Source organism: Carassius gibelio, chromosome B19 (assembly GCF_023724105.1).
Source record: "Carassius gibelio isolate Cgi1373 ecotype wild population from Czech Republic chromosome B19, carGib1.2-hapl.c, whole genome shotgun sequence".
NCBI lineage: Eukaryota > Metazoa > Chordata > Actinopteri > Cypriniformes > Cyprinidae > Carassius > Carassius gibelio.
In genome coordinates, this window is record NC_068414.1 from 3906432 (window position 1) to 3932881 (window position 26450).

Sequence of the window (26450 nt, forward strand, 5' to 3'; positions counted from 1 at the left end):
GTGTAAACAAGGCCAATACTTCTGATGTTTTATTTAACAAATGGAAATCAATTAAATAATTAAAAATTGTAGATTAAACAACAACAGCTACAATAATATTAATAATAATACAATTTAAAGTTGTGGAAAACACAGAAGAAGAAAGAAAAAGCCTTTGACCTGTTTAAGAAGATCCTTGCTCCTATGGTGCGTTGCCAAGAGATGTTCACGGGCAATTCTCAACAGATCTGTCCATCTATGGTCCAACACGAAGACCAGCTGTTCTGAGGGGTCCAGTGTGAGCTGAACGAGGGACGCTTTTATGGCCAATGGTGTGGTGTTCTACAGAAGATTAACAGGATTACTTTATTAAAATATAATGTCTTGGTGTTGTGTGCACATTGAGAGAGACAGTTTACACACATAAGGGCCTGTATGAATTATTTATTTACCTGCATCTGGAAGAAACCCTTCTGACCTTTGATCCTCCACTGACAAAGTGTCTGGTGTGATGTTTTGGTGGACTGAGAGTGAGACCGTCTTTAGGGTGACCTACTCTGTGGAGGAGGGTGTCTTGACAGAGCACGCATCATCTAAACATTCCTGAAATATAGATTCCAATTAAATATATCAAATGTATTTTATAATTCATAATATATATATATATATACCATTGTAATATTATATTTATATGGATATATATGCAACAGTAGAATTGCATTTTTATTTGTACAATTTTAAATGTTTTTTTTTACATTTGAATATATTTTCTAATCATTGTAATTTATTCCTGTTATGAAAAGCTGCATTTTCAGAATTATTATTCCAGTCTCTGAAAATAATGTGCTTTTATCATTGTAGAGACAATGATAATATCAACATTGATTACAATAAGAAATGTTTTGTGAGCAAATAATCAATGATTTCTGGATCATATGACACACTGAAGAGTATAAATGATGCATCACAGAAATAAAGTTAATTTAACATAGGAAATAGTTATTTTAAGTTGTACCACACAGTAAATGTTGACATATATACATATACATATATACATACATATATATATACATATACACACACACACACATACATATATATATATATATATATATATATATATATATATATATATATATATATATATATATATATATTGCACTAAAGTCTTGAAAATCACATAACATTCAAAAAAGTTGCTATAATTAATCACATAAATATGATTATATGATAATATAATAAGTAATTAATTATACGGTTTTTTTTAGTTTAGTTTTTTAAAAAGAAACACAGAATTCACTTTACCTGCTTGTTGGGAGTTTGGCAGCGTATGTTGTTCAAACAAAACAATTTCGTGAAGAAATCTCCGATCGTAAAACGCGTCTCCTCTCCTTCAGAGCGAATGATTGACAGATGAGTATCCGCTGTTTGAATTCCGCGCCACGGAAGAGGCGAAACAGCGCCGGGAAATCTACGTGTGGCCACAAATATATCACATCCGTAGTGTTAAGCACTACCATAGAGAATGAATGGGAAAAGTTAAGAGAAGTTAAGCTTAACTATTTTCGGCTCCCGCGACCCGTTGACCCGGGTTCGATTCCCGGCCAACGCATGTCCTTTGGCTCGGGCTGACGTCGAAGCAGAACTCCTTCTGTGACCTGCGACTCCAACCAAACATTTTGGATGGATCATTCGGAAAACGAAAAGAACCAGCTCTCCCCGTCGGGGAATCGATCCCCGGTCTTCCGCGTGACAGGCGGAGATACTGCCCACTACTGTCCGTTTCTCCACCAACCGACGGCACTGCACCGAATAATTTCAGATGGACCCATCATTAGCTGAAGTCTCATAACACTTGGAACACTACCCGTAGCAGGGGTCATTGTTTGGACCCTTTTTTTTTTTTTTTTTTTTTTTTTTTTTTTTTTAATTGCGCCCTAAACAAAAAGTATTGTGTCAATGCACTGAACAACATTATTTAGGAACACAGTGCGTCAATAAAGTAGTCATAGTCATGAAAATAAAGAAAACTCTTTGAATGAGAAGGTGTGTCCAAACTTTTGGTCTGTACTGTACATAACAAAAAAGTATGAAACAACTGAAAATACGTCATATTTATATTCTATACTCTGAGAGAGAAAGTGAAAGTGAAGTGACATTCAGCCAAGTATGGTGACCCATACTCAGAATTTGTGCTCTGCATTTAACCCATCCAAAATGCACCCGGGGAGCAGTTGGGGGTTCGATGCCTTGCTCAAGGGCACCTAAGTCGTGGTATTGAAGGTGGAGACAGAGCTGTTCATGCACTACCCCCACCCACAATTCCTGCCGGCACGAGACTAGAACTCACAACCCTTCGATTGGGAGTCCAACCCTCTAACCATTAGGCCACGACTTCCCCTTAACGAGAGAGAGAGAGAGAGAGAGAGAGAGAGAGAGAGAGAGAGAGAGAGAGAGAGAGAGAGAGAGAGAGAGAGAGAGAGAGAGAGAGAGAGAGAGAGACTTTTTGACTTTTAACACACCTTTATTTATACTTACACTATAAAGACATTCTTCATAAACATCTATTCATTAACATCAGATGTACATTTATAAACACATATACCCACTCAGAGACTCATACATCTTTTTAAACATTACAAAGTATTGTCTATCATTAATCATAAATTTAAAACCAGTTCATTTTCATAATCCACCGAGCACAAAACATCATTCAAAGCCCAAATTTCAATAAACTTGTCCATATCATTCATTAGTTTAAAATATGCAAACTCTGCCTTGATTCTGGTTGCTATAAGAGCCTGTAAGACCACATCAGGACCTACTTCCCCCTCTCCTTTCAGTTTTCTTTTCCGTGTTAACCAGATTGCCAGCTTTGCTCCTCCAATCACAAAATTAATTAACGAGATTTTTTTTCTGTCTGATGCAACATATTTTGGTCCAAAAATAAATAATTCATTATTAAAAACTACGCCCAAATCTCTAGCCCACCCATCTAAGAGATAAAACAATTCTCTTAACCTTAAACAATGTAAAAACAAATGATCAACTGATTCTTCAGTGCCACAAAAAGGACATTCTTTCCCTACAGTGGGGTCAATGTGTGCCACATGTCTGTTTGTAGCTACCGCCCAGTGAACAACCCTCCACTGGAGATCAGCAGTGCGTTTCTCTATAGGAGGTTTGTAGAGGGACCTCCAGCATCTTCTAGGGGACGAGTCTGGCCCGAACAAATCTGACCACTTGGTCTCTTTACAGTCTTTGAGCACATTATAATGGGACACTTTCACGCAAATAATGTACAGAGCCCTTTTTGAGACAGTCTTAAAACCTTCCAGTACAGGAGTCCTGAAGTGTAGGAGAGAACCTTCCTCAGTCTCTTCATCCACCGCTGCTGAAACATCTACTCCCACTGTCCTGTTCAGGAACCTCATTTTCTTCTGATCTCTGTCTGAAAACTGAAGGCAATGCAGAAACAGTTCCATCCATTATTCTCTTTATTATCCTTATGGACTTGATGCCTGTCTTGTTGCACATCTCCTCTGGACTTTTCCAGTTTTCACCAGTCTTTAGGTCAGCAATCCTTGTACACCCCGCTCTTGCCATTACGTTCTGGATGCTTCTGGACTCCAGTGCCGGTGCTGGTATCAGTGGGTTATTAAAAAGAGGTTCATTCTCTGTCCAGAATCCAATGTTTGTGAGAACCCTCTTGACCTTAAAAACTGAAGTCCATGCTCTCAAAACTGTCTTATAAAAAGGTGAAATATTCCTCAAATCCATGTTGGCCAATTTAATCAAAAACAATTGTACATCATACTTAAAAATATTCATTTTCCTCAACACAGCACGCGCTGTATCAGCCCAGCACGGCTCCGCATACAACAATCTCTGTGCTGCTTGAAGTCGGAAGGTCTTTATTCTGTTTTTAATGTCCATCAGGCCTTGTCCTCCCTCTTGAGTAGGTAGAAAAAGTACAGCAGATTTTTTCCAATGCTGCCCATCCCAGAAAAAGTCAACTAGTTTTTCTTTGCAGCTCTTCAACCACACATTCCGGGGGATCCAGAACATTCATTTTGTGCCATAATGCAGATGCAGCCAGATTGCTTGTGACCAATACCCTGCCCCTATATGATAGCTGGGGCAGCACCCACGACCATCGAGACAACCGCTCACACATTCTCTCCACCATACCCTCCCAGTTCTTCTGCCTGTATTCATCTGTTCCTAAGAAAACTCCCAACAACTTCAAACCCTCTCTTCCCCATTTAACTCCCCCTGGAAGCACAGGAGGGGTCCTTCCCTGCCAATCTCCTAATAGATATCCTTCACTCTTCTGCCAATTCACTTTAGCTGATGAGGCCTTTTCGTAGATATTTAAAGCGTTTGTTAGATTCATTACATCTGTTTCACTTCTTATAAAAACAGTGATGTCATCGGCATAGGCTGAAAGAGTGATTGGCCTGTTTTCACAACCTTTCACTAAAAAACCTTGCAATTTCTCCCTAAGTTTACATAGTAAAGGTTCAATTGCTAGAGAGTACAGCTGTCCTGACAGAGGACAGCCTTGTCTTATACCTCTATGAATTACAACTGGACAGCTTAACCCACCTCCAACCTTTAACAATGCAGACGCTCCAGTATATAAAAGTTTGATCCAAGAGATAAAATTCTCACCAAAACCAAAAGCTTTAAGAGTTTTAAATAAATACAGATGATCAACTTTATCAAAAGCTTTCTCCTGATCGATTGAAAGAAAACCCACATCCTCATTACCAGCATTTGCTAAATTCATTACATCACGAACAAGAAAAAGATTGTCCATTATTGTTCTCTTTGGCACACAATATGTTTGAAAGTCATTAATAACATATTCTAAAAAATGTTTTAATCTATTTGCAAGACATTTTGCTAAAATTTTGTAATCTGTGCACAGTAAAGCCACTGGTCTCCAGTTCTTTAACAGTCCAAGGTCACCTTTTTTTGGCAATAAAGATAGAACCGCTCTTCTACAACTAGTCGGAAGTTCATTTTTCCTATAAGAAACTCTAAAAACATCAAGTATATCATCTTTTAAAAGAGTCCAGAATTGCTTATAAAATTCAGAAGGAAGTCCATCAATCCCAGGGGACCGGCCATTAGAAAGTTTCTTTACCGCCTCTGATATTTCGTCCAATTGAATATCTGCATCGAGCCATTGTCTCTGATCATCAGTGAGCTTTGGAAGATCTCTTAGTAAGTCGTCCATGCAGTGAATGTCACAGTCTCTTGCTTCGAATAAATCAGTGTAAAAGTTCTTTGCATGGTTTCTCATTTCTTTTGGATTAGTTGTTAAAGTCCCATTTGGAAGTTTCAAATGTAACATGAGTTTTCTTTCTCCTCCTTTTCGCTCCAAGTTGAAGAAATATGAGCTCGGAGCATCTATTTCTCTTATTGAGGAAAAGCGGGCTCTTATCAAAGCACCTTTTGCTCTTTCATTAAACAAGGATGCCAAAACAGTCTTTTTTTCTTTCAGTTGATCCCCTTCTTCTGAGTTTCCTTCAATAATTCCTTCTTCGATTTCAGTTATTTCTCTCTCAAGTATTTTAATAGTGTTCTTTACAAGTCTATTTGAGTGAGCGGTGTAGTTCTGGCAAAAAATTCTGATTTGTGCTTTTCCAACTTCCCACCATTGCACTAAATCTTCATAGTCACTTTTTTGCTCTTGCCACTTAGACCAAAATAACCCAAACTTATCACAAAAGTTAGAGTCATGTAGTAATTTCAAATTAAAATGCCAATAGTAACTAGAAGGCTGTGACTTTTTTACACTCATTTCAAACATGCACAAATGATGATCAGTAAAACCATTTGGAAAAATATTGGCTTTTAAAACTCTATTAGAATTATTTTTACTTGCATAAAATCTATCCAACCTCGCAGCACTAATATGATCATGAGATGCTTTAACCCATGTATACTGTTTTACTGTTGGGTGTTTCTCCCTCCAAACATCAGATAAGTCATATTTCTTTATTATACTGCTTAATGAATTAGCAGACTGGGGATACGGTTCTTCACCATTTCGGTCTAGTGTAAAATCTAAGGTGCAATTCCAGTCACCCCCAAGAACCATACATGCATTATCAAAATTTTTTAATTCACTAGATAATTTTCTAAAAAAATCTACCCTTTCTGCTCCATTATTAGGCGAGTAAACATTTATAAAGAGAAATTGAAATCCCATTAACTCCACCTGTACAATCAATATTCTGCCCTTATCTATCTCATAGGAAGATATATTAGTCATATTTATCTTCTTTGAAAATAGAATCGCAACACCTCCACTTAGATTTGAGCCATGACTTAGAAAAATCTTACCCTCCCACCACATCTTCCATTCTACTTCATTACCCAGATCGCTATGGGTTTCTTGCAAAAAAATGATATCTATATTTTTATTTTGAATAAATTCATACAAAGCAGCTCTTTTACTATTATTCCTTCCACCATTAATATTTATTGTCCCTATTTTTATGCTCTCCATGAAAAGAGAAAAGAGAGAAAGACAAAAAATCAGAAAAGAAAAGACAGAAAAGGAAAAAAATGCCCTTTGTAATTCAACCATCATGTATATTGCTTTTTAACCCATTCTTTCCCTTTCCGTAAATTTGTCACAATTTTTTTCAGCCTAAATCTTTTCCTACGACTCAGTTCTTCGAACCCTACAGTCTTCTGTATTTTAATGACTGACCTCACAAATCTTTCAGCATCAGGAAAAAAAGTCTTGACATCAAAAGTCTTTCCAAACGTTTCATCCAAGAAATCATTAATTTCTTTTACTGTGTATAACTGATCATCACCACTCTGAGAAATGATGTCAGACATTTCTGAAAGACTGTCATCATCAGCTATCTCCTCCATTCCATCATCCCTAACATCAGCCTCACATGCACCTGTATGATCATTCCTGTGTCCAGTTTCATCTTCACATTGAGAAACATTCACCTCACTTTCCTCCGCTCTCTCAACACCAATACCACAATTTTTTCCACCTGTTTCCTCACCGCTTACATCCTGATTGTTCTGTTTCTCGTTCGTTTCTAATTCATCTCCCTTCTTTTCAGTTTCATCTAAGCTCCTTGCTACACCATCCTTCTCACCTTCATCCTCTTTTGACCCACTCGGTCCTGCTTTTTCATTATCCGTCTCATTATTTTTAGTGTTCGTTTTATGAGGGCACGCATTTTTTTTATGCCCTGTTTCATGGCATTCGTAACATTTTAAACTCCCCGTGCTTGCATAAAGCATGAAAGACTTGCCTTCATACAAAACTCGAAAAGAGATGTCAAGAACCGTTGAGTCTAAAAACATAAACACTTGCCGTCTAAAAGACGTGACATGTTTCAGTGACTCATTTTTACATCCTAGTGGAACCATTTTAATTCCACTAGCGATTTTCCCATATCTCAACAATTCCTTTTCTATGTCGTGATTTGGTATGAAAGGGGGGCAGTTTGAGATTGTTATACGGGTCGATTGAGACACCAGCGGAGAAATGACAGTATAAACGCCACTTACCCAAATGCCGCTCTCAACCAACCGTCTTGTTAAGTTCCGTTCCTTCAGAAAGACCACAACGGCCTTATTCATCCGCGAGGCTGAAACAACGTTATCAAACCCCACCTGTTCGCCTATCGCCACGAGCACTTCTTCCACTGAGACACCGGCCTCAGGTACACATCTAACTCCATGGCGGAGTGAGAGAGAGGAGTCACACCCTGTCGAGTGAGTCTCCATCTCAAACACCCGCCGGGAACAATAGACAACAAAAACTCACCTAATACTAACTTTGGAAAAAGAAGAAAAGATCGTAAGAAACTCACACACCACAAACTTCACAGTCGCTCTCACAGCCACGCTCCGCTCGCTCCACAAACGCCCACGCATGCGCACGAGAGAGAGAGAGAGAGAGAGAGAGAGAGAGATGTTCAGAGAGGAGTCTGTTGGATGTTTAGTTTTATGGACTCAGTGTTGAAAATGTAAAACATTTCAAACACTGTTGGCAGAAGTGAAAAATAAATAATTTTATGAAAGTTACAATTTTGTTTGATTCCATGATGTATTTTACTGAACATGAGTATTTACAATGCAAATCCAAATTATTTTACTTTACTGACAGTTACTTATATCTTGTCTTTTTACTTTATTAAGATCAGATTCTGCAGGTAAAATAACAATATTAAGGTGACTTGACTTGGACTTGACTTGACATAGCTTGTGACTTGACTTGACTTGCCCAAGAAAAAAATACTTGGGACTTACTTGAGACTTGAAGGTTAAGACTTGAGACTTACTTGAGACTTGCACATGTGTGACTTGGTCCCATCTCTGGTTAAGTGTGTAACAATAATTTAACAAGTTACGCATAAACTATATTATTGTGGTAATAAACATGGCCATGACATAAACTGTCCTGAAGATGAGTTTTCTACAAAGGACAGGAATCCCTGACATATAAAATATGTAACGTCAATATGAAGTCTGAAATTTCCTTTTATTTTCAATGCTGTCATCTTAAACCATGACTACACACACCAGGCTATAAAATATTACATTAAATATATCATACTTCAAATGTGGTCATCTTACCCCAGGGTTCCACCAGGTGCTTTTACCTCTTAAAATCTTTTTCAGTGTTTTTAACTTTCTGGTCTACCTAAATTAAAATGAGCACAATTCCCACATACTTTGGCTCATATGGATTTATGTGGCCTTTTTTGTTTGTTTTTAGTTAAGACTCTCAATGTTTTATTTATAAAAAAAGTAGTTATTATTACTTTATTTTAGAAAATATAAATTTATTTCTTGGTAAATGCAGTTTTCCATATCTCCACAACAATTTGGTAACGATTTTTACATTTAAAATGTGTGTGTGTTATTATGTGTTGTTATCAAATATAAATGTAAATAGTTTAATCGTTATTTTCATTCAAAGGGCCCAGAAACCATGACTTCTAAGACAATACACACATCATTGTTGACAGTAGCATAGCTTAATTAGCTGACGGTCGATAACTTTAACTTATCTGATCATTTATCATGTGAAAAGTTACAGGTTCACAGGTACTGAAGAAAGCATGAACTGTATGCTAGCTAGCTATACTGACACGATTCATTTTCCAAAAATACACACTGTATATGAACAAATAATGACCAGTTTTCAATGAATGAAGTAACAGCCTTACCTTTAACAAAGATGACAATAACAATGACCGGCGATTGGTCAAAAGGAGGCCACAGGAGAGAAACGCGATTGGAGGAAAGTAAGCAACGGAAGAGAAACGCGATTGGAGGAAAGTAAGCCCCGGAAGAGAAACGCGATTGATCAAAAGTAAGCCACAGGCGAAACGCGATTGGTCAAAAGTAAGCCACAGGTGAAATGCGATTGGTCAAAAGTAAGCCACAGGTGAAATGCGATTGGTTCATGTGGGCTTACTTTTGGCTTACTTCGCCTCAGTGGGTGGAAAGCAGTAGTTGCGCCTACTGCTTTCCACCGACTGAGCCGAAGTAAGCCCAAACTGGTGTACAGAAGACCGCAACTGTGAAAGCGCTGTTGGCGCGTGGCAAAAATTAGTCTCCTTCACAGCTGGCGAAAAAACTCACGTCACCAGTTAAACCCTGTGAGTAGGAGTGTGCATATAGAATTTTACCTACAGCATTTCTTCATATATTAATTTATCATTATGGCAAACTTGTCAACTTGCTGTTTCCAGATCCATTATTGCAGTCCACTTTACCTCCTCCAGCAGCAGAACCCCCAGCCAAACATTTGACCCCGATACAGCTTTTCGCTACTGGTAAGTAAGCACCATCTTACATATGTTTGTCTCTGTGTATTGTTCACAATGATAGTTTTAACATTTGTGCTCCAGGCAAGTCCGTTCCCACTGCTGAAGATGACGATGAGGAGCTGGTATTTGCTGCATCACAATGTGAAGCACAGCTAAATACAGGTGTGGCATATGACACTAATGCAAATATTACAAGAATGTTTTGTAAAAACACAATGAGAAGCGTTATTTCTTGGGGGAAAATAATCAACATTTTAAAATATTTTTTGTTTACAATACAGAATTATGTCATGTCATGCCTCAAGCGGGATGCTTTCTTGAGTGCACTTCTTCAAAACCGTAAGGATGTCCAAAGGTGTCAGTGTATTTATTTGCGTTTCCGAACTTACCCGTTGTTAGATAATCACTAGATAACTTTTTCACACCGCTTGCTCTTCTCACACACTCTTCATCTCCCCCTGAGCAGACAGGATGGTGGAGATTCATTAGAGGAACAGTTTTTCCTTACTCTATCTGTGTGTATGCTTCATGTCCGTGGGCTTCGTTGCTTTACACTTAATTCATCACACCACATTTTCCTTCCTCCATTCCATCTGATCCTTATTCTCAGTCAGCTGCACTGATTCCATTCTCCTTAAATTAATAAAGTGTATGCTGGGTTATGTGCTTCCTTAACACTAGTACCACTTTCTTCACTCTCGTTCCTAAAAATAACATAATAATTATGAATACTTGTCCAAAAATTGTGCTTTGCAGGCTGTTTGTGCGCTGCATTTATGGCATATTACTATCAAATGCAACAGTCATCCTTATTGTTTTTTTTTACTATTCACTCAGAGGACTGTGCTGCTCCATCTCCATCAGTGGAAACTGCCAAGGCACCAGCTCCTTCACATCACCGGCCACCAGCTGAGCTTCCAATTCACTGGAAAGATCAACTTCCACCTTTCCAGCATGAGTGGATCCGGAACACACTGTTTAAGGCCAACCCACGAACCGGCAAGCCAGAACTAGTGTCCCAGCTGAAACTTTGGTGGTATCCTCCTCAGCCCCCTTTAATAAACACTCAGCCCCCTGCCTCACCTGACCTCTTCTTCTGTCGGCCCCTTTTCTTATGGATGCCGCTGAAGATGTGGTTATTTCCTCTCATCTGTGTTCGCCCAGACTGTGGTAGGCACAGACTAACTGCGGCAGGAATTTACCGTACCGTGCGTAAGGTCTTGGACATCGACGGGTGGTATGACCTTGCCACTGAGTATCTGGAGTGCAAACGCTGCAAAAAGAAATATCCTGCCTGGTCCGAGGACATCCTAGGACAGCTGGATATGGGCCACCGCAGTCAGTTTCCAGCTTTGCTGACATACAGGTAATTCATAATGACAATCATTCATTATTAGGTGCTTTTATGTGGGTTATTTTTTACCAACTAAAGCATTTGCATGATTATACTGTTGTTTCCTTAGATACTCATGTGACAACCGGGTGCTGAGGATGATGAGGGAGAGGACACTGGGCAACAGTGTGACTCAGCTTTACAGGAAGCTGATGGAACAGCACAGTGAGGCATGGACACAGCGTGTCTTGCAGTACCTGACTGCCTGTGAACCATTCACAAGGTCCTCCCTTGTGCAGCCTCCTGTGTTTGCTGATCCTCCACTTTTACCTGCTTTGCCTAAACCTAAGTGGCTGTTAGCCGTGTATGCCAGGGATGTTCTGGGGCGACTGCATGAGGTCAAGGCCAAATTAACATCTGTCTTTGGCTGTGTTCTCAAGATGGATTCGACAAAAAAGGTATCAAAGCCCTGTTTATATCCAGAAATTTGCCAGATATGGATATGGCACGGATATGGCACAGATATGGCACATTTTTTACCCTTTTATTTTTCCCAATAGGTCACAAAGAAACTTGCCGGTGCTGCTTCAGGAACAGCTGCCTGGTGCACAAATGTCGGAAACGAACACGGCCAGGTCCTTGTCTCTGTGCTGACAGCTGCCGAGGGACATGGACTGGACTCCATGGCAGCTGGTCTGATGAAACGCTACCGAGAGGCAGGAGAGGCAGCCCCAAAAGTGATGTACGTGGACAGGGACTGCTGCAGTCAGTACGGCCAATCGCGGGTGAAGATCATGTTTTTGGAGTGGGATGAGCTTGTAGTGCGCCTCGACATCTGGCACTTCATGCGGCGATTTGCTGCAGGTGTCACGACAGAGGCTCATCCGCTCTATGGGATCTTCATGGCACGTCTGTCCACGTGCATCTTTCAGTGGGATCCAGAGGATGTGGCTGCTCTTCGCTCCGCAAAAGAGGGTGACCTGGCGGCAAAGAAGACTGGCCACATCTCAGAAAAGGCGGTCAGTGCTCGCATTACCCGGAGGGAGTTGGCACTGCACTGCCGGAGGAGGACCAGGGGGGTGGAGGAGACCACCAGATTGATTGGGTCACTGATTGATCAGTTTGACAGTGCGGATGGGAAGGACACCCTGGGAGTTCCTCTGCTGGACCACGAACGGATCCAGCAGATATGGAAGGAACAGCGCAAGCACGTCCAGTGTATCCAAGACCCAGAGGACTTTCCGCTGTACATGAAGACAGGGACACTGAAGAAAAGCGGCGTGGAGCTGTGCTGCTACAGGTGTGCTCGTGGCTCTACCTCCTTGGAGTCATTCCACCTCCACCTGAACCGTTTTATTCCAGGTATTACATGCATATGGATTATTCATTTTTCTGTAGAAAATATTAGCACTGTAACTGCTTCCATCACTTTAAAGTAATGCCGCATTAATAAATGTCACACTCTACATTATACTTTTTAATGTCATAAGCATTGACAAAGCTGTCTTTACTAACAAGTCACTAGTAACACATGACTAAGTGACAATCATTTTTAATATAGTTACAAAACTCTATTAAATGTAGTATACAAATTACTTCAGAGCACCTTATGTGTAGTACATATATTGTACATATGTGACATATAAAACCCTTTTTTATATATTTTTTTATATTATTTAACTTTTAGGAACCAGTGCCAGCGATGCGCATTTTCAGGCCTATCTCCTTGAGGGCTTGATGCGTTGGAATGATGACCGAATGGAAGACGCCATAAAACGGGCGTCCTCCATTCGGACATATGGCAGTGCCATGAGCGAGGCTGTGGACCGGCTTAGCCGAACAGTCTTTGGGAAGCCCTGGGATGAGCGCTATCGCCCTCCTGGAGCATATACAGGTAAGACATTTAATTATTTATTTTGCAATATTCTATTAAGTTATTAGAGTATTAGAGCCTCCAATGTACTTGATCAATTATTAAGAACACTTTTTTTCTTTTTTTATTATTTTATGATTGTAGGTGAATTGCTAGAAATCGAGTACCTTTACAGCCAGACTGGCAAAACACTGACTCCAGTGCTCCAGAACCCAGAGGAGGAAGACCGGCTGGTGGAGGAGGTTGATGATCAGGACCTGCTAGATGAGGGGTTTGAGGAAGAGAGCATGGAGGACATCACAGTTCCAGTGCTGTATGAGGATGACCCCTGCCTCAGAAACACCCCCTCATCTTTGCCTCTGCCTCAGTCCCCAGCATCACTGGCTGAGCCGTCCACATCATCTGGAGGAGAGGGACAGCATCTCACCCCTGCCTCTTCAGTGCTGTCACAGACATCTGACACTGGAAGCAGTGTCTCCGGCGAGGCTCAGGTACGACACTCTAAGGGCTTTATTTCGTTTCAGTATCGTTTTATTCCACATACACTACAAGCAAGTTTTTTTTTTTTTTTTTTTTTACTTTATTATTATTATTATTATAAGGTTAAAAATAGCTTCTAGAGATTTTTGTTTAGGTTTCTTTGATGAATAGAAAGTTCAGTGTATATTGTAAGATTATAAATGTCTTTATCATCAATTTAATGCGTCCTTGCTAAATAAAAGTATTAATTTCTATAATTTAATAATAAATATATAATGATTTAAATGTTCTGACTCCACACTTTTGAAGGGTATAGTGTATAATATTAAAAAAGCTTTTTATTACAGATAAATTCTTATCTTGGATCCTTCTATTCATCAAAGAATCTTGAACAAAATGTACACAACTGTTTTAAATATTGATAATAATATCAATAAAAAAAGGTTTCTAGAACAACAAATTTCTGAAGATCATGTGACACTGAAGACTGGAGGAATGATGCTGAAAATACAGCTGTGCATCACAGGAATAAATTACACTTTAAACTATATTCAAATAGAAAGCATTTTTATTTTAAATAGTAAAATTATTTCACAATATAATGGCTTTTGCTGTATTTTGAATAAAATAAATGCAGGCTTGTTGAGCAGAATTCTTTAAAAAATGTCAAAAATATTTCTGTTCAAAGGCTTTTGACTGGAAGTGTATATTAACACTAATCTGCATTTACTAGAGAGCAGTCATTGGACCTGATGGCATCGCTGGGTGGGACAAGGTCCAGGATCTGGCTGGTTTCCTGGTGGGTCTTCGTGAGGCTCCTTACCTCACCGACCTATAGGTTACAGAGGCCATCCAGCTGTGGACCGCTCTCCCTGATGTTGATAAACAGCGGGTCAACTATCAGCCTCGACATCAGCCTCAGCTGACACATGGGCGCTTTAAGGCACCGAAGCGGTCCGGAGTCACACCGGGTGTGGAGAGTGTGAAACGGTGTCTGATTGGACATCCTGGGGGTCCAGCACAGTGGCCCAGCACCAGCCGCTTGGTTGAGGCCATTTGTATGAAGCTGTGTGCTTTACACAAGTCACCGACCAAGAAGGCTGGAGTTTCCACCCCCAGGTGGTCTAAAATCCTTTCAGATTACCACCACATCCGAGAGCTGGTGCTTAACAATCGAAGGCTGATGGATGAAACAATGATCCAACTGTTTGAGCTGAACCAGAGGACACTCATTCAGTGGTAAGCAAGGCACATTATTTGGTTCCAGTGAACTGAATACTTCTGTACACACACACAAATACACACACATATATATATATATATATTACAAGTAATTTACTTTCAGGTTTCAACGGCAGCAGAAGAATCAGGAATTGAGTGTCCTCGTCCAGGGACTGACTCCATCTGACCCAATAGATGTGGCTGATGTGCAGCTTCCTCTGCCGAGGGAAAAATTGGATGACGTGCCATCAACATCAGGCCAAAAACATCAATTTATCCTTCCGCCAAATCGAGAAGGACAGGCTCCAATTCTGCGACCGGGTCGCCGGCCCGCTGCTGCCAAAAGGGAGTGCCCTATCGCACCCGTCCCCACAGCAGCAGGAGTTGTGCAGCCCATTTCAGCACCTGGGTCACTGTTAGGCACACTAGTGCTTAACCCGGACATGACTGTGTCAATAGTGATTCCATCTGCTGGTGCTTTGACATCCGGTCCAGGCCCAGCTCCGCCTGCTCCAGTGCCTGCTCCAGTGCCTGCTCCAGTGCCTGCTCCAGTGCCTGCTCCAGTGTCTGCTCCAGTGCCTGCTCCAGTGCCTGCTCCAGTGCCTGCTCCAGTGCCTGCTCCAGTGCCTGCTCCAGTGTCTGCTCCAGTGCCTGCTCCAGTGCCTGCTCCAGTGTCTGCTCCAGTGCCTGCTCCAGTGCCTGCTCCAGTGCCTGCTCCAGTGCCTGCTCAAGTGCCTGCTCCAGTGCCTGCTCCAGTGTCTGCTCCAGTGTCTGCTCCAGTGCCTGCTCCAGTGTCTGCTCCAGTGTCTGCTCCAGTGTCTGCTCCAGTGTCTGCTCCAGTGCCTGCTCCAGTGCCTGCTCCAGTGTCTGCTCCAGTGCCTGCTCCAGTGCCTGCTCCAGTGCCTGCTCCAGTGTCTGCTCCAGCCCCTGCTCCAGTGCCTGCTCCAGTGCCTGCTCCAGTGTCTGCTCCAGTGCCTGCTCCAGTGTCTGCTCCAGTGTCTGCTCCAGTGTCTGCTCCAGTGTCTGCTCCAGTGCCTGCTCCAGCGTCTGCTCCAGTGCCTGCTCCAGTGCCTGCTCCAGTGTCTGCTCCAGCCCCTGCTCCAGTGCCTGCTCCAGCCCCTGCTCCAGTGCCTGCTCCAGTGTCTGCTCCAGTGCCTGCTCCAGTGTCTGCTCCAGTGCCCACTCTTTTCATATATATTTTTTTATATAAGTAGTACATAATATCTTTCCTGTATATATAAATATTGTTTATATTATATGGGCCCACTCTTTTCATATTTTTTTTTATATTGTGTGTATGTATGTGTGTGTGTTCATTTTAATAAAACATTTTGTATATATTACTTGGGCCCACTCTTTCGTATTGTGCTTTTTATATTCTGTGTATGTGCAGTATGTGTTTGTACTAATTTTAATAGAAAATTTTTTGATAAGATAAAAAAAATCTGCTAAATCATATCAATCAAATCATATCCACACACACAAAACGTATTTGAAGAAACGTTTTTTATTAATTTTATTTAAACACAAACATTTAAATAATACACACACACAAATCTATGTAATATAAAATCAATCAATTGTATGTCATAGATAACAAAATAAAAGTCTCGGTTTATTGCATGCTTAAAAATACACGTCGAGGACATATGACGTCACGGCTCATCCGAGAGAGCACGGGTTCGAATCCAGGCCGCGGAGGGTAGAGTTGTCTCACATGTAATTAAAACTCTTCAAAACGAAGAGAAATATACCCCGAGTATTGCAGCAGGGGAAATCTTTCAGCGTTTTCACGTGTTCTGCGTCTTTTTCGCTTGCGGGCGGGGCTCAAAGATTGGACCCCTTCCTTTGTGCAGCGAGCGCTCTACCATTTGAGCTAATTCCCCTGGCCTTTCAAGAATGACGAGCATAGCTGCGAATGACCGGCTTGATGCAAAGAGGCCGTCCCTCCTCTGGGCTTGCACCTTTGCACTGGCCGCGATTGTGTTGTCGAATTAACAAAGAGATTTAGCTTTTGTGTTAAAGGACCTTCTCGGTCTTGTTACGCCAGTATGCATGTGTGGATTCTTGTATTATGTAGGCTACCTTGGATCACTCGGGTCATGCAGACAACTTCTCACCTCTTTTTCTCAAACTGACTTAAAGAATAAGGAAGCGGTTCTCCATTCCAGTCCTCGCTCCCCAAAGGTCTGCATATTTTGCATGTCTCTCTTTGTTAGCACACCTGATTTGGATAATCAGCTCATTAGAAGTGAGCTCCATGCGATTGATATGGTCCCTACACAGTGTTCATTGCTCCCCACTCCCTGAGCAGGGGAAATCCGTCGAAGTTTACTTCACTTTGGAACATTGGTTCACGGATTTGCGCTGCGCAACGTCTTCACACATGGAGAAGTGTGACATCATATACCTCTGTATACCTCTATACACCTCTGTATTACTCACTTTGAATTGAACGTACACATACGCTCTGAACTTGAATCACCGAGGGATGTCATGTGATGTCCTGTGATGTCCACTTCTCAGGGCACTTACATTCGAATGGAACAAATGTCTGAAGCTATACGAGAAACATACAAAATGTGAAGAGCATGGGGTGCGAGGACATCTGACCGTTTCAGCTGTCCTCCCTAACATCCCTCTACATGTTAGATACAGCCACATTTTTAGGTCAGTTAAGAGGCCAACTTGCATTCGTTAGCCTTTCACACTGTCTCGAGGTCTTTGATAGCTTCCACGTTAGTTCATGTTCCTTCTTTTGTTCATCCCCGATTAGCTCTTTTTTCTTGGCCTTGGACAAGAAGGCTTGTTGGGCTAGGGGTATGATTCTCGCGTTGGGTGCGAGAGGTCTCAGGTTCAAATCCCGGACGAGCCCTTGGTCAGGTTAAAACATGAAGCTTTGTTGTCTCATTGCGTTCACAATCATTGAGGCAGGTTTTTATTCAGTCGGGTAGAGACAGATGGCTAAGCCGTGCCGGTTAGCTCAGCTGGTTAGATCGTGGTGCTAATAACGCCAGGGTCGGGTTCGATCCCCGTACTGGCCAGCTGTTTTTATTGTCTGGGGGCTCTGCTCTGCTCTTCTCCTCTGACAAAGAGTAGGGTGATCTCACTGAAATCCCTGCTTGCTAAGCAGGGGTTTGTTGTGGCCGAAATGGCGGTACCTGACAACCACAAGTCTGTAAAATTAATCCAATAGTATGCCGACTTCTATCTTTTAAAAACCAATCACGTTACGACTTCTATCTTTTATAAACCAATCACGTTACGACTTCTATCTTTTGAAAACCAATCACGTTACAACTTCTATCTTTTATAAATCAATCACGTTGCGATCTCTACTTTTCCGCGTCCAATGAAATGGCAAGGTCTATTTCTCATACACCAATCACGCACGTCCTCGCCAATTGCATGTAATCTCCGCTCAGGTAACGTTAAATTATTTACATTCCGCTCATGTATGTTATTTATATCTTGATATGAATGAACTGGTTTAGGATTTTTGTTCTTTAGGAATAGCAAGATTGGCCATGTAAATTAGCCTATGATTACCCTATTGATAGACTATGTAACGTCAGCTGTCAATGATGTGTAAATACTATTACGACCGGCGCTAACGTAAATGTAAATATGTCGAATTTAACCGATTAACAAGTTTTCTCTCTGAAAAAAAAAAAATGCTTTTTATTTAATTGTCATAAGGTTCCATAACTTTTTCCACATGCGGCATTTGAACACACAAAATAAATCTGGATAATGTTAGTGTTTTGTTTAACTTTTACACATATGTTATATGTTTATACATATGTTATGACCAGTCAAAAGAAGTGAATGGATAAGTTTATACATTCAGGTTCATGCCCTTATCACATGGACACAGTTGAAAGAGCACAATATGTTTAATCTGAGTATTTGTTTTAGTCAAATTAATCCATAATGCTATATATTTATTTATTTATTTATACTCAAAAACGAGTTGTATGAGCCTAGGTCATTGAGACATACAGCCATAATAGAAAGATCTATCACAACTTGTTAAGACTCTATGTAATTCTTCTTATACTTTTGTTCTTGTTATAATTTTTTTTATATGTATTTTTTATATATTTGTACCTATATACATACATACATACATATATATATATATATATATATATATATATATATATATAAATGTTATATAATTGTTTTGACATGATATATATGACTGAATTGTGCAATTGAAATGTTTCCTCTTGGCATGAATATAGCCCCTGCTGCTGACATGGCATTAAATGATAAATAATTAAACCACAACATGTTATATGTAAGATAATATATGTATTATAATGGATTTATAATCTGCTATATTATGGCGGTCGTTCTGGACCAGGAACACAACTAGCTATCATGAAATGAACACAACAGGAGGGTAAATGCTACAGGCTACAATGGCAGTTAGTGTTACGTGTTATGTAGTGTTTCAGGCAATGACATGGCTTCAGCTAAGTCTCACAAAGGCATGAGTAATGCTGAATGGCTTGCGCGTCTGGAGAGTTTTGCCCAAACAGGAGTTTGGCCATCTACGCAGGGGAATAGACCTTCTCCCCGACAAAAAAGATGGCATGAGATGTATCAGAAGGTAAGTTATGCAGCTAGATTCATGGGCAAACTAACAAACTTTTTTGACAATACATTGTGGTATTTTTATTTATATGTATGGTTAAGTAAATACATACCATGTAAATACAATGTTATATTGATATAATTATGATGACTTATGGCTGTTTTGAGATCCAGTGTCAGAGGTATAATTCATGTTCACAGATAGAAAAGTGCCCTCTGCAAATGAGGGGACAGACCACTCTTCTGAAGGAAGCACAGACATGTATTTGTGGATTTCACAAGGTTACTTCAATTAGCCTGGTTCAAGTTGCATAAATAGATAGATGTGTTTGCAACATCAATGAGTCTTTATATCTAAAATCACATTAGGAAGACTGTTTTGTACTTTATGCATGTGTCACAGGTTCATCCACTAGTCACAGGGGAAGCATCACAGAGCACCCCGGCCCAAAGCACACCCTCTGTCAGTGATGTGTTGTGTCCTGCAAAGAGACCTAAACTGACATTGTCAATGGTAAGCAGACCACACTATTGCATGCATCACTGCAGATATTGAAACATCTCAACCTTTAACTATAGTGTTAGGGTTTTGTAATCACTAACCATGACAAATCTTTTTAAAAGTCAAGGTTTGGAGGCTCACATGTGGCAGCAGCAAAACCTAATTTGAGCACCCAGAGGAAAACCTCTCAGGTTAATATTAAAAGACATCAAGACTTTTATAATGACATCATGACTTTATCACTATGTAATTTTAATGTATTAAAAACATGGCAATCCCCTTAAAGGGGGGGTGAAATGCTCGTTTTCACTCAATATCCTGTTAATCTTGAGTACCTATAGAGTAGTACTGCATCCTTCATAACTCCAAAAAGTCTTTAGTTTTATTATATTCATAAGAGAAAGATAGTCTGTACCGATTTTTCCCGGAAAAATACGACCGGCTGGAGGCGTGACGTGTGGGCGGAGCTAAAGAATCACGAGCGCGAGTAAGCTATTACGTTGAGAGCGTTTGGAAGCTGTGACATTACCCTGAGGAAAAAACCAAGGCTGAAACTGAACGAGAGCAGCAGCAGCAACGACTCGCTCCGAGCGGGGCTCGAACCCAGGTCTCCGGCAGGGGAGGCGGACGCACTAACAAGGAGGCAGAGATATTTTAAGCAGTTTTACTCACCGCATGTGGTTCCAACACATGATCGTGACCCGTTTTCGTTGGGACTGCATTATCCTTAAGTAATAAACGATGAGCAAATCCGGCGTCAAACTGGGCCTTGTTTGTAAAACAAGCATCTTCGAAATGCAGGGAACAAACAAAAACACTTGCACAACTCCGTTGATGCTCTGTAAAAATAAACTCCATCCACTGGTCCCTTAATGCTGTTTCTCTTTTGGTAATCTGTGCAGGGTTGTCTTGCCCTGGCAACCAAAAACACACTCCTTTTGTGACATTTGGCGACGCTCTTGCTCTGATCAGTGAAGTCTGTTGTGCTCTCAGTGCTCTGCTATACGGGAGCGCGTGCTCTTCCGGCAGAAGTGCCTCAGGACCCATATAAGGAATTTCCGCTCCATCTAACGTCACACAGAGCCATACTCGAAAAAAACTTTCCCAAACTTGTGACAAACCGGAAGTATTTTTGGAACAAAAATACTCCTTCAAACGTACAACTTAATTTTTGAAACTTTGTCCATGTTTAGCATGGGAATCCAACTCTTTAACAGTGTAAAAAACTCAGTATGCATGAAATTTGCTTTTCAACACCCCCCCCCCCCCCTTTAATAGATTAATCATAATGTTTGACTCCACAGATGTTAGAGCACTCCAGTTCAGCTACAGTTTCATGTCCACCCTCTGATCCTCATCCTCCTCCATCCCCCAAACCTCATCAGCCCGTCATCCAGTCCTCCTCTTCCTTCTTCCTTCCTCCACCTCAGAGTTCACAACGCATCAAAAAAACAGCAACGCCATCAACTGTTTCTGAGAATACTGTTGTGAGGAGCCCAGTAAGATCTCATTCAAAATATATACATGTCTTCATCATTTAATGCTCTCTTGGCTTTTATTTAAACCAGTGTTTTTGATAATATCAGCAGGTCTCATCTCAGCCAGAAGATCTCCCCCTTCTGTGGCCACAGACAATGCCACAGCAAGACCAGAAGTGGGTGTCAGAAGCACTTTTTAGGGTACAGTTGTGGTGTCACCCCCCACCACCAGCCCTGTTGTATCACCAAGCTCCAACACCTGATAGGTTTTTTTTTTACAGCGTCTCTTGCTCTGGATGCCATATAAGCTGTGGAAGGTGCGGCTCCAGTGTACTAACCCTGCCTGTGCCAGGCAACAGCTGTGTGGTGGTGGACTGCACAGGAGGGTATGACAGGTGTTAGACATTGACAGATACTACAACCTGGTGACAGAGACCCTGATCTGCACCAGATGTAGAACCAGCTACCTGTCCTGGAGTCATGCTGTGCTGCAGCAGTTGGACCTGGCCCATCGATCTGAATTCAGTGTCATCCTCACACGCAAGTAATTATTTTGCAGTCATTTTCACTTATGTGCTACCCTTTCTGATAAATATTTCCTACAATAATTAGATACCTTATAATAAGATACTTAAATGAATACTTTTTTCCAAGGTATGCCTGTGACATTCGGGTTCTTCGCTTGCTGCGTGAGAGGGGCATGGGGAATGGCCCAGTGAGGATCATCGGCCAGCTGAGAGAGAACCACAGTGAGGAGTGGTTGAAACGTGCGCTTCGGTACACATCAGAGTGTGTGGCCTTTTTTGATAATCGTGGCCTGCATCCGCTGCACTTCCAGGAGCCACCACCACTTGCTTCAGTACCCAGCTACAAATGGCTCCTCACTGTATACAGTCAGGACATTCTCAACAGGCTCGATCACATAAAGGCCAGCATAACATCCACGTATGGATCAATCTTAAAAATGGATTCAACTAAGAAGGTCAGATAAGCTGCTTAATTGACTGTACCCTTATCTATAATGTATTGTTAGACCAAGAGAGCCGCCTAGACATTTGGCATTTTATGCGACGTCTGGCAGTAGGGTGCACCACTGACGCCCACCAGTTGTACCCTACTTTTTTTGCAAGGCTGTCATCCTGTATTTTTGAGTGGGATGCAGGGGACCTCACTCTGCTGAGACGGGCCAAAAGGGAGCAACTCATCCAACAGGGCTGGCCTACACTGACGGAGGCAGAACTGGACCATCATTTAACTAAAGCTGAGCTGCTCCAGCACTGCAGGAGGAGAACACGGGGAGAAGAAACCACTTTCCGCCTCCTTGATATGCTCATCAGAGAGCTCATGGGTGGCAAGGGGAATGATGCTCTTGGTGTTCCTCTACTTGACAGTGTGAGAATGCAGCACATCTGGAATGTCCAGAGGCGGCACATCACCTGTATCCAAGAGCCTCCAAATGTGCCGCTCTATACTGAAACTGGAACTACAAACAAGGGTGGGGTGGTTCTAAAAACCTATCGTTGTGCCAGAGGCTCCACATCCCTGGAATCATTTCACTGCCACCTAAGCAGATTTATTCCAGGTTTGTCATGTCAGAATATACCACATTTTGCCAATAATTCCTGTTTATCAAGATATTTGCAGATTAAATTTTCTGTTTTGCATTTTCTCAAAGCAATATTTGGCTTTCTATTTCTTTTTCTAGGGAACAGCGCAAACAGCCTGAACTTCCAGATTTATCTCCTGGAAGGTTTATTACGCTGGAATCAGGACCGGGCTGAAGCTGCTGTTGCAGATGGAGGTTCAACTCTGCGCTCTTACACAGGGGAGCTGGTTTACTCTGTCAATGAGAACTACAATAAGTTGTATGGCAGGAAATTGGTCCCTAGCTTCACTCCCCCTGCAGTATACACAGGTAAAAATATTTTGATAAATGCAGCTCATGATGTAGCATGTTTTTGGTAAAATTACAAGTGCTTTTAGACAAAAATAATGTAATTTTGACATATCAGAGAAAAATTATAGTACCAGAATATTTGTACATTATTCTGTGTTCTAGGTTTCAGGGCAGAAAATAAAATACATAGTACAATATAGAGTGCCAGTGTCCAGGCTCCACCACTGCTCAGTGTCCAGGATCCTTTAGATACACCAGTGCCCTCAGCAATGGTAAAATGTCCTTTTCTATACGAATTGTCACTCATTTAGTTATCTGCCATTAAGCAGTAAACTTACTTAACAGCATGTAAATACCTAACCAACAGTTATATATTTCCAGGCTGTTGACGAGCACTGCATTCCTGGAATGGCATTCCAGATGGATGCGTTGGCAGAGTGTCTGGTGGAGCTGCGCACACAGACAAGCCTCACACTTACCAACCAACAAGTTGCGACCATTGTGGGTTTGTGGCAGAACCTGGACAAATTTGATAAAGACAGGGTGGTGTATGCTGCTCGTCATCAAGACAGGCTACTTACAGGACATTTTAGGTCCCCAAAAAAGAAAGCTGTCTTCACTCCTGGTGTCGACAGCACAAAAAGGTGTGTTTTGGGTTCTAGCGGCTCTCCAGCACAGTGGCCTAATTGCTGTCGCCTTGTTGAAATGATTTTCATAAGGTTATGTAACATCCACCGAAGCACCAAGAAACAGCGGACAGAATGTCTGTCTAGATGGGATCTCATTCTTCGTGATTACAGAAGAATTCGGCAGCTAATCCTGAGCAATGGAACGGTGATGAGTGACACAACCCTTCAGCTAGTTGAGGTAAATCAGAGGACCCTTACGACATGGCACAATATCCGTTTAAAGGGTCAGGAGGTCTACTTGCTGTTGCAAGGGCTGGACCTTCCAGAGGCACGTCCAGTGGCTTTGGATGCTTTGCCTCCAGCACGAGTACAGCCTGTTGTGCCTCCACAATATAGCCACCAGTTGCATACCTACCAGATGCCACCAGACACAGCTGGACAGGCAAAGACAAAGTTTAGAAAGATTGCGCCCTCAGCTACCTGTACATCTGCCACAGCAACTTCAATCTGGCCATCAGCCGTACACCCTCAGCGTTCAGCCACGTCCAGCCAGCTAAGGACAATTTGTCCCAGGCCGACAGCACCACACCCATTGGTTCCTGACACACCCACTGCCCCTGTTGTTTCTTAGATGTTTCTGGTGCCCTGCCCAGCCCCATTTTCCACCATTAACCCTGGAGCAATTTCCTCTGACCCACCTGCAAATGACACAGCCACTCCAACCAAACGGTCGTACAATCGCACTGTAAAAGCAAATTCATGCAGAAATTGTGGCCAATTTCGTACTCAAGAAACTGGCCATAGCCAGTACAAAGGCAAAATATATTGCCCTAATAAAGAAACAATTACGAAGGAGCAGTGGTTACAGATTATGAGAAGATAACTCATTTATTTATGTGTGATACATTCATTTTGTTCTCTTGGTTGGATCTGTTCTGTTTTTTATCTTCCAGCCATATTTAATGTTAAAGAGTTATACCAGTGATCCTCAAATCTGGCTCGCGAGATCCAGTTTCCTGCAGAGTTTAGTTCCGACTCCAATTAAACACACCTGCCTGTGATTTTCTAATGATCCTGAAGACGATGATTAGCAAACTCATGCGTGTTTGATTAGGGATAGAGCTAAACTTCGCAGGAAAGTGGATCTCGCGAGCCAGATTTGAGGATCACTGAGTTATACTGTGCACTTTTTTATCTTGTATTATTATTATTATTATTATAAACATGTGGGTATGTATATGAATAAACTATAATACATATGGAAATATATAATACATATTAAATAAAGTTAAACTATTATTATTATTATTATTATTATAGAAAGGTTTATGTGTAGAGGAAGCAGTATAAAGTAAAATACCAAATGTGTATATTTTGATGTATATATTTATATTTTTTGTACTTATTTTATATAGCGTGTGCACTTAAAATTCTTAATTTTATATTGAATTTAGTACTTTTCCTACATTTTTTTAAATATGTATATAGTTAATAAATATATTTCTCTTTGACTGGTGTGTTGTATTTATTTGTTTTATTGAATGTAAATGACATTCAGTTTACAGTTAAATTCAGTGTCACATGTAGCTTTGCAGTAAGTAATATGATACAATAAAGTGTGAATGCCGTAATAAGGAGGTTAATTTGTCCCTACTGCCACAGGAAATGATTGCCTTAATAAATGCACTTGGACAAATGATAATGATAATGAGGAGAAATAAAAATTCATCTTAGAAACGAAAGAATCATTAAATTAAAAACATTACTGTCAAAATCAATCTTAGAAACAAAGCAATAATTAAATTCAAATACATTACTTTTAAAATCAAACTTGGAAACGAAACAATCGATTCACGATTTTTAACAAATACACGCATAACTTTATGTGACAGCGTGGATTCGAACCTGCGATTTCCTGAATTTCTCGAGCTTCTCTTCCTCACTCTCCCCTCTCCCCTTTCCCCCCCTTTGGTATATATATATATATATATATACCATTGTAATATTATATTTATATGGATATATTTGCAACAGTAGCATTGCATTTTTATTTTTACAATTGTAAATTATTTTTTTTTTATTTGAATATATTTTCTAATCATTGTAATTTATTCCTGTTATGAAAAGCTGAATTTTCAGAATTATTACTCCAGTCTTCAGCATCACGTCAACCTTCCAAAATATTGTGCTTTCTTCATTGTAGTGACAATGATAATATCAACATTGATTGCAATAAGAAATGTTTTGTGAGCAGATAATCATATAAATAATGATTTCTGGATCATATGACACACTGAAGAGTATAAATGATGCTGAAGAATTCAGATTTGCATTACAGGAATAAAGTTAATTTAACATAGGAAATAGTTATTTTAAATTGTACCACACTGTAAATGTTGACAATTATATATATATATATATATATATATATATATATATATATATATATATATATATATATATATATATATATATATATTAAAATAACTGAAGAATCATTAGTCACACACATATTATAGATATAGCTAGACATCTATGAACATTAATCTTTACAAACGAAGATATTACAATAAAATAAAGCAGTTGCATTATTCATAAATAATTTGTTTTACTGTGTGGTGTACAG

At 40.5% G+C, this 26450-nt stretch overlaps 2 long non-coding RNA genes across 2 annotated transcripts; one reads left to right on the forward strand and one right to left on the reverse strand.

The window, feature by feature from the left end:
* On the reverse strand, positions 1 to 1504 carry LOC127979069 (uncharacterized). The gene is made up of 3 exons (XR_008158716.1): positions 1285 to 1504; positions 432 to 582; positions 1 to 321 (listed from the first exon to the last, which is right to left on the reverse strand). It is a non-coding gene; the product is annotated as an uncharacterized LOC127979069 (long non-coding RNA).
* An 18436-nt stretch (positions 1505 to 19940) lies between these two features.
* On the forward strand, positions 19941 to 21512 carry LOC127979074 (uncharacterized). The gene is made up of 3 exons (XR_008158721.1): positions 19941 to 20011; positions 21125 to 21319; positions 21407 to 21512. It is a non-coding gene; the product is annotated as an uncharacterized LOC127979074 (long non-coding RNA).
* The last annotated feature ends 4938 nt before the right edge of the window (positions 21513 to 26450 follow it).